This window comes from Henckelia pumila, unplaced genomic scaffold, assembly GCF_033568475.1.
Source record: "Henckelia pumila isolate YLH828 unplaced genomic scaffold, ASM3356847v2 CTG_112:::fragment_1, whole genome shotgun sequence".
NCBI lineage: Eukaryota > Viridiplantae > Streptophyta > Magnoliopsida > Lamiales > Gesneriaceae > Henckelia > Henckelia pumila.
In genome coordinates this window covers 52,501-61,641 of record NW_027331763.1, presented here as the reverse complement: position 1 = coordinate 61,641, position 9,141 = coordinate 52,501, and the positions used below count along the sequence as shown (strand labels likewise).

General features: G+C 46.3%; 1 non-coding gene and 2 pseudogenes across 1 annotated transcript; 2 read left to right on the top strand and 1 right to left on the bottom strand.

The window, feature by feature from the left end:
* Window positions 1-1,048: 1,048 nt before the first annotated feature.
* On the bottom strand, window positions 1,049-7,453 carry LOC140870639 (uncharacterized; annotated as a pseudogene).
* Window positions 7,454-7,524: 71 nt separating this feature from the next.
* LOC140870649 (5.8S ribosomal RNA) lies at window positions 7,525-7,680 on the top strand. The gene has a single exon (XR_012147500.1). It is a non-coding gene; the product is annotated as a 5.8S ribosomal RNA (ribosomal RNA).
* A 256-nt stretch (window positions 7,681-7,936) lies between these two features.
* The window catches only part of LOC140870651 (28S ribosomal RNA), a 6,932-nt pseudogene continuing 5,727 nt past the window's right edge, over window positions 7,937-9,141 (top strand).

Here is a 9,141-nt window from a genome sequence, read left to right as displayed (position 1 = left end):
ACACAGTGTAATGGAGTTTTAATCCCCGTTGAGATAGTTAAATTTAAAGAGTTAAATTTAATGAACTAAGGAGTTGGACTTCTTAAATAAGAGTAAGGGAGTAGGATTTCCTAAAATGACATAGGGATGGACATTTTTGGAAACCACTGAATTCGGATTCAGGAAAATTTATTTTGACTTTAAAACGTGCAGAAATGGTTTCTGTGCACATTGGTGAAATCGTTTCATCAATCGGAGTCACGAAGAATTTTATATTAATTTCTGAACGAGCGGGCTTTGCTTGTCGGGCCCCAGCTTATGACTAATGGGCCCTAAGGTGTTAGTGGCCTGCATTATAAATAAGTTATTTCAGTACAGAAATTACACACAACAGGTCATAAATTTTGAGAGCAAATTTCGAAAACCCTAGACCCTCTCAAAATCGATCGGCCGTCCCCTCCCTTTGCTCTGCCCGAGAAAATTCCGGTCTGTGATTTTGAATCGCAGTAAGGAATAACGAATCAAATTCGTGTATTCTCTTCGCAGAAAACTTCTGATAGATTTTCTAGTGCAATCTATCAGAGGGATTAAACCTCTGTTCGTGGACCTGATTGAAGGCGTTCATCGGTTCCAGGGAGAGACAACAAGAGCAGAATTGTTCTGTTGGTGTCCATTAATCTCGTTGCGAGATTTGAGGTAAAATTTATTTAATTGTTATTTAAATTTTACACACACGTAATTCAATCGATGAACGGTTGATACCCATACCATGGAAACGTTCCATGAAAAATTTTTAAACTTCCGCTGCACCGGGTATCAATCGTAATTGGTCTGGGAACTCGCCAGTTTTCCAACATAGAGCTAATACGTGCAACAAACCCCGACTTCTGGAAGGGATGAATTTATTAGATAAAAGGTCGACACGGGCTCTGCCTGTTGCTGCGATGATTCATGATAACTCGACGGATCGCACGGCCCTTGTGCCGACGACGCATCATTCAAATTTCTGCCCTATCAACTTTCGATGGTAGGATAGTGGCCTACTATGGTGGTGACGGGTGACGGAGAATTAGGGTTCGATTCCGGAGAGGGAGCCTGAGAAACGGCTACCACATCCAAGGAAGGCAGCAGGCGCGCAAATTACCCAATCCTAACACGGGGAGGTAGTGACAATAAATAACAATACCAACCTATATGAGTCTGGTAATTGGAATGAGTACAATCTAAATCCCTTAACGAGGATCAATTGGAGGGAAATTCTGGTGCCAGCAGCCGCGGTAATTCCAGCTCCAATAACGTATATTTAAGTTGTTGCAGTTAAAAAGCTCGTAGTTGGACTTTGGGTTGGGTCGGCCGGTCCGCCTTTGGTGTGCACCGGTCAACTCGTCCCTTCTGCCGGCGATGCGCTCCTGGCCTTAGCTGGCCGGGTCGTGCCTTCGGCGCTGTTACTTTGAAAAAATTAGAGTGCTCAAAGCAAGCCTACGCTCTGAATACATTAGCATGGGATAACATTATAGGATTTCAGTCCTATTACGTTGGCCTTCGGGATCGGAGTAATGATTAACATGGACAGTCGGGGGCATTCGTATTTCATAGTCAGAGGTGAAATTCTTGGATTTATGAAAGACGAACAACTGCGAAAGCATTTGCCAAGGATGTTTTCATTAATCAAGAACGAAAGTTGGGGGCTTGAAGACGATCAGATACCGTCCTAATCTCAACCATAAACGATGCCGACCAGGGATCGGTGGATGTTACTTTATGGACTCCGCCGGCACCTTATGAGAAATCAAAGTCTTTGGGTTCCGGGTGGAGTATGGTCGCAAGGCTGAAACTTAAAGGAATTGATGGAAGGGCACCACCAGGAGTGGAGCCTGCGGTTTAATTTGACTTAACACGGGGAAACTTACCAGGTCCAGACATAGTAAGGATTGACAGACTGAGTGCTCTTTCTTTTCTTTTTTTTTTTGATATGAACACATATCAATAGATGGTAAATAAAGAAGTACAAATACTCTGGGCATACCCAGGGATCCCAAATCAGCGTATCATCAATATACTCAAAAATACGAAACAAGCTCAAATATAAATAGCCAAACCCACCCCAATACCCATACATATAACCAGACAAACCAGAGCTAGGTATAGAGGCTAGTAGGCCAAATGTTCTGAGTGCAATCAAAAGAGTAGCATAGTGCAGCCAACCATCATATCCAGCTAGACTCGAGGATTGGCGCCATCAAAAACATCAACAGTAAACCTCATAGCCGCATAACTTGGAGTAGAGGCTAGTAGGCCACATAATCTGGGTGTATCCGTAAATAGCACGGAGCAATGGCAGAGGAGGATGTCCAGCGCACACGCATGGCGATGATAGTAAAGTCGAAAGTACCAGTCAACATCAAGCTCAGGGACGTACAACTACACTGGGCATACCCAGGGACGTACAACTACACTGAGCATACTCAGGAACTTACAACTACTCTGGGCATACCCAGGAACCAAAATCATACTAAGATAGGACCCAAAAGGTCAAACTAATAGAGCCAGAATCAAAGTAATAGAGCCAGAATCAAAGATAAACTCGAGCTAGGCAGAGGCTAGTAAGAATGAGAGATCCTCCAAAAGTAGTATAAGAGTATCAACTCAACCCCTCCTCAATCCAAACAGTCCAGAAAGCTCTAACAGATGTAAATAGAGCCATGCAGTAAAGTCTAGATACTCAGGGCGCGGTGAATGTGAATAATAATCTTTCTGATGATAGCATCAATGTCTGGACGCTCAGCTTCAAAAATTGCTCGGTTCCGAGCCCCCCATATGTGGTACAAGACTGCAGCTACTCCAGCCTGGCATCTTATTTTGTTCATCGTTGTGCCCCTGTAAAACCTGCGCATAAATCTCAACAAACCCATCAGAGAACTAACCTGATATTGAATACCCAACCAATCCCACAGTCGAGCCCATATCTGTCTTGAAACCGTACACTCAAAAAATCAGTGTTGCGCATCTTCATTATGTGTTCCGCAAAACGCACAAGATTTGTCAGGGATATATGGTTGCCGATCTTTGGTTAAGCATTTACCATGGGCAATAAGCCATAAAATAATTCTGTGTTTGGGAAGGATGTATGGTCTCCACACAATAGGCTTCCAAGGCCACCTCCCCTGGCCTATAAAGAAGCTGTTGTATAGCTGAACTAACCCATCTTTCTTGCCAAACCATATCTCCAACTGAGCAGCCGCCCCTTCCCAATTACCAAACTTAAGAGCCAATTCATCCCGGATCTCCACTGGTTTCTTGATTAGGCTGGTATCATCTTTCCTGATTGTCCAATCCATGACATTATCCCAATAGTAATGGTTAATCCATTTTATCCACAGAGAATATTTTTTCTTATGGATGTCCCAAAGCGTCTTTGCAAGCAAAGTTTTATTCCAGTTTCTCAGATCTCTAAGCCCCAGCCCACCATCATCAATAGGAGAACAAACTTTACGCCAAGAGATAGGGGGGGTTCTTGCTAGTCCATATAAAACTTCTACACATCTTCTCAATCTTGTCTATTACCCCGCAAGAGATAGGCAAGATAGAGAGCCAGAAACATTCCACACCGTGCACAACCGATCGGATCAATTCCAACTTGCCTGCATAGGAAAGGGTATGTCTGGGCCAAGCAGCCACTTTTTTGGCGATGGTGTCCACCAACCCATTGTAGTCTCTCTCTGTCAATCGCCCTGCTGCCAGAGGGATTCCCAAGTAACGGAAGGGAAAGGAGCCCTCCTGGTATCCACTCATTCTAATAATATCCCTTCTTATTGGCTCCTTAACTGCTGCCAAGAAGATATTGGACTTCAAGGCATTAGCCCGGAGGCCAGCTGTCTTCCCAAGCTTGTCCACACAGTCCAATATGATTTTTAAGCTATGAGTATCTCCCTTGGCCAAGATTAATAAATCATCAGCATAAACCAGATGCGTTATGCTCAGTGCCTTACATCTAGGGTGGAATTGGAACTCTGGCAGCCTAGATGCTTGCAAAAGGGATCTCGAAAGCATTTCCATGCAAATGACAAACAGAAGGGGGGAGAGGGGGTCACCCTGACGCAGGCCCCGCGCACCCTTAAAGAATCCATATAGTTAGCCCCCAAAGGAAATAGAGAACGAGGTCGAACAAACACACTCCACAATCCATGACACAAATACAGGAGGAAAATTAAGGACACGTAGAGAATCACGTAAAAATTCCCAATGATTTGTATCATAGGCTTTTTGTAAATCAATCTTGAGAATACATCGTGGAGAGCCCCTTTTCCTCGCATAGTGTTTCAACATTTCCTGGGCCAAGTGAATATTTTCCACTATAGAACGCCCAGGAATAAAGGCTGCCTGCGTCGGGCTTATCAAAGGCTCAATCACTTATTCTTCCCAATCTAGTTTCCAAGATCTTTGATATGATCATATACAAAACAGTACAACACGAAATAGGCCTAAAATCAGAGACAGAAGTAGCATGATCGGTCTTAGGGACAAGAGCGATTGACGCATGATTCCATTGTTTTAAAATTTTCCCACTCCTGAAAAATTCCGAAACCGCAGCAATGACATCCCCCCCAACTGTGCCCCAAGATTTCTTAAAGAACACAGCACCAAAACCATCAGGCCCCGGGGCTTTGTCATCATCAATTTTGCCCAATGCACCTCTGATTTCATCCACACTGACCACCCTAGTCAACTCATCCCAACAAGAATCGGGTAGTATGGACCCGAGAGGAATAATTGATTCATTCAAAGTTTCTCTATCCGTGAAAACCCCAAGAAGATTACTATAATATCCCACAAATTCGTCTACAATCTCATTCGGGTTCACCGAAGTAGATCCATCTCTCATGGTAAGGGCCACAATCTTATTACGTTTGATGTTCCTCTTGATCATACCATGGAAGAATTTTGAACATCTATCAATGTACTTGAGGTACTCGCACTTAGCTTTTTGGGATAGGAATAATCGCTCAGCCTCGAGAAGGTACTCCGCCCTCCTCCTCAACTCAACTATACTATTATCCACCCCATCCCCATGGAGAGCCCGGTTTTGAGCTTCTACAAACATCTCATTAGCGATCTTAGCACGGCTCGAAATGTGGCTAAAGTGCATGTCATTGAGTTGCTTAAGGACTCTTTTCAAGCCATTCATTTTCTTCTTGATGACGAATTGCGCAGTTCCACCCCCTCCATAAAACCAGTTATCTCGAACAATCATCTGAAAGTCTTGATGAATCGTCCACATATTAAAGAATTTAAAGGGGGTAGCCCTACGACTGTGATCTCTGAAGATGGTGATAATGCTGCAAGAGTGATCAGAAAAAACTCCAGGAGCAACAAAATCCACAAAAACATCCAGGTTGGATTCAGTCCAATGATGGTTAACCATAACTCTATCCAGTTTAGACGATACGGCCAAACTAAACCAGGTGAAGAAACACCCAACATGGTTGACATCTGAGAGCTCAAGTCTGGCAATACAGTTCCTAAGATTTGCCATTTCCCTAGGGGCAACCGGCACACCTCCCACTTTTTCGTAAGGGTGCCTAACACAGTTAAAATCACCCAACAAAATCCACGAAAGGTCAATAACATCTCCTCTACTAAGCAAAAAATCCCAAAGTGGTCTTCTGGCCACCATCGAGTTCCAACCATATACGAAGGTGGCCAGGAAAATCCTATGTGTATGAAGACAACTGACTGTCACATGTATGAATTGGTCAGTCATCTCCAGCAGATCCAAGTGTACCATTTTAGAATCCCACATGATCAGAATGCGGCTATTGTGACACAAATGGATGTTGTGTAAGAAGGACATCCCCGGGAACTTAGTGTCCATCATATGATCCAAGAGATTAGGCTTAATCTTGACTTCAAGTAACCCAAGAATACTCAAGTTGTGTTTTTTCAACACTCCCTGAGCATTCTTCTGTTTGAGGGGCTTGTTGAGGCCCCTCACATTCCAACATGCAATCTTCATGGGTGGCGATCGACGACTTTAAGTCGCCGGGCCCTGATTTGCGCATTGTTCAGAAGGAAAGATTTCGCAGTCATATTCGGTAACCAAGTTCTTGGGTTGACCTCTATGTACTTGGTCATGCTAGAGCTAGAGCTCCCCGAGCTACATCCCTTACTTAATCGCTTGAGGTACTTCACCGCTTTCTTGGTGCGCTTGCTCACCACTGTTTCAAAGCCTTCGTTCTCACTATCTCCTTCAAAAACTTCAACAACAATCTTCCCATTGCCATTCGCATCTGGGACTTCAAATATCACCCCATCCTCATCCAAATTGTCATCTAGATTTTCAACAGACTGTTCATTACAATTTTCCCCAGCCCCTTCCATTTCATTATCACCCGTGCCTTCAACAGTCCCCGGGTTAGCCATATTTCTACCCCCAGCAGGCCCACGACCACCACCAAAGGGGCCACGGCCTCTCCCTCTACCTTGAGGGCCATTGCGCCCTCCTCTAAACCCATGTCCACCTCCTCGTGGCCTACTATTACCTCTTTTTCCCTCCCCCGAAGATCTGCTACGGGGCCTATTTTGTCCTTCCACAGGTTTCTTACTATTGGGGTCACCACCTTCAAGATTAGCATCGGCTAGTGGGGGCGAGTACCAACGGCATTGCTCGAGACTATGGCTGAGAGAGTTGCATTTTGAGCAATATTTAGGCTCTGTTTCGTAAACAAATCGCAGGGTTGTCAAAATTCCATTAGGGAGTAACAACGGGTATTCATGAATTCTCGGCTGTGACGAATCCATTGATTCTATGGGTGGTGGTGCATGGCCGTTCTTAGTTGGTGGAGCGATTTGTCTGGTTAATTCCGTTAACGAATGAGACCTCAGCCTGCTAACTAGCTATGCGGAGGTACACCTTCGCGGCCAGCTTCTTAGAGGGACTACGGCCTTTTAGGCCGCGGAAGTTTGAGGCAATAACAGGTCTGTGATGCCCTTAGATGTTCTGGGCCGCACGTGCGCTACACTGATGTATTCAACGAGTCTATAGCCATGACCGACGGGTCTTGGTAATCTTTGAAATTTCATCGTGATGGGGATAGATCATTGCAATTGTTGGTCTTAAACGAGGAATTCCTAGTAAGCGCGAGTCATCAGCTCGCGTTGACTATGTCCCTGCCCTTTGTACACACCGCCCGTTGCTCCTATCGATTGAATGGTCCGGTGAAGTGTTCGGATCGCTCCGACCTGGGTGGTTCGCTGCCCGCGACGTAGCGAGAAGTCAACTGAACCTTATCATTTAGAGGAAGGAGAAGTCGTAACAAGGTTTCCGTAGGTGAACCTGCGGAAGGATCATTGTCGAAACCTGCAAAGCAGACCCGCGAACATGTTTAAATACGCTGCTTCCTCGAGACCCAAGCGTGCCGCGAAGCCGCTTGGGTGAACCTAACCTCTCGGCGCGGAAAGCGCCAAGGAAAACCATAATTGCTACTCTCCGTCCGCGGTGCCCAGGACGTGATGAGGAGGCACCTATCGAATAGATAATAATACAACGACTCTCGGCAACGGATATCTCGGCTCTCGCATCGATGAAGAACGTAGCGAAATGCGATACTTGGTATGAATTACAGAATCCCGTGAACCATCGAGTCTTTGAACGCAAGTTGCGCCCGAAGCCATCAGGTTGAGGGCACGTCTGCCTGGGCGTCACGCATCTCGTCGCCCCCAGCGTTTCCCCCCGGGCTAGAAAAGTGTCGGGCGGGCTGATGCGTCCATCCGAAGGAGGGGCGGAAACTGGCCTCCCGTTATCCTTGCGTAGCGGCCGGCCCAAAATAGGATGTCGTGTCAATGCATGTCACACGATACTTGGTGGTTGTATTCCTCGACTCGCAAACTATCGTGTGGTATTGCATCGGGCCATGGATGCGACCCAACGGCGCACTTGATTTGTTTTGCCCCACGATTGCGACCCCAGGTCAGGCGGGATCACCCGCAGAGTTTAAGCATATCAATAAGCGGAGGAAAAAATCCTTACAAGGATTCCCCTAGTAACGGCAAGCGAACCGGGAATAGCCCAACTTGAGAATCGGGCGACAATGTCGTCCGAATTGTAGTCTGGAGAAGCGTCCTCAGCGGCGGACCGGGCCCAAGTCCCCTGGAAAAGGGCGCCAGAGAGGGTGAGAGCCCCATCGTGCTCGGACCCTGTCGCACCACGAGGCACTGTCGGTGAGTCGGGTTGTTTGGGAATTCAGCCCCAATCGGGCGGTAAATTCCGTCCAAGGCTAAATACGGGCAAGAGACCGATAGCGAACAAGTACCGCGAGGGAAAGATGAAAAGGACTTTGAAAAGAGAGTCAAAGAGTGCTTGAAATTGTCGGGAGGGAAGCGGATGGGGATCGGCAATGCGCCCCGGTAGAATGTGGAATGGCGAGAGCCGGTCCGCCGATCGACTCGGGGCGTGGACCAGCACGGATCGGGGCGGCGGCCAAAGCTCGGGCTTAGATATGCCCGCGGAATGTCGTCGCCTCGATTGTGGTGGACAGCACGCGCCATAAGGCGTGCCTCGGCGACTGCGTGCTCCCGGTGTTGGCCAGTGGGCTCCCCATTCAACCCGTCTTGAAACACGGACCAAGGAGTCTGACATGTGTGCGAGTCAACGGGCGAGAAAACCCGTAAGGCGCAAGGAAGCTGATTAGCGCGAACCCCCTTGAGGGGTGCAATGCCGAGCGACCTTGATCTTCTGAGAAGGGTTCGAGTGAGCATACCTGTCAGGACCTGAAAGATGGTGAACTATGCCTGAAGAGACCCTAACCTCTAAGCTTAAAATCAAATAATAAAGAAAATACTGATTTAAAAAAAATTTGCCATGACTTGTTTGAAAAGTAAACAAGCCACCTTGACCCAGTCAGCATTTCAAATAAAGAAAAGAAACGATGACTGAAAGTCTCAAATGCAAAAATCATAAACGTGCAAAGACAAGTAACCACCTCCCGGTTACAAAATAAAGTGCGCTAATCATAAACATGCAAAGACAAGTAACCACATCCCGGTTACAAAATAAAGTGCGCTAATCATAAACATGCAAAGACAAGTAACCACCTCCCGGTTACAAAATAAAGTGCGTTAATCATAAACATGCAAAGACAAGTAACCACCTCCCGGTTACAAAAT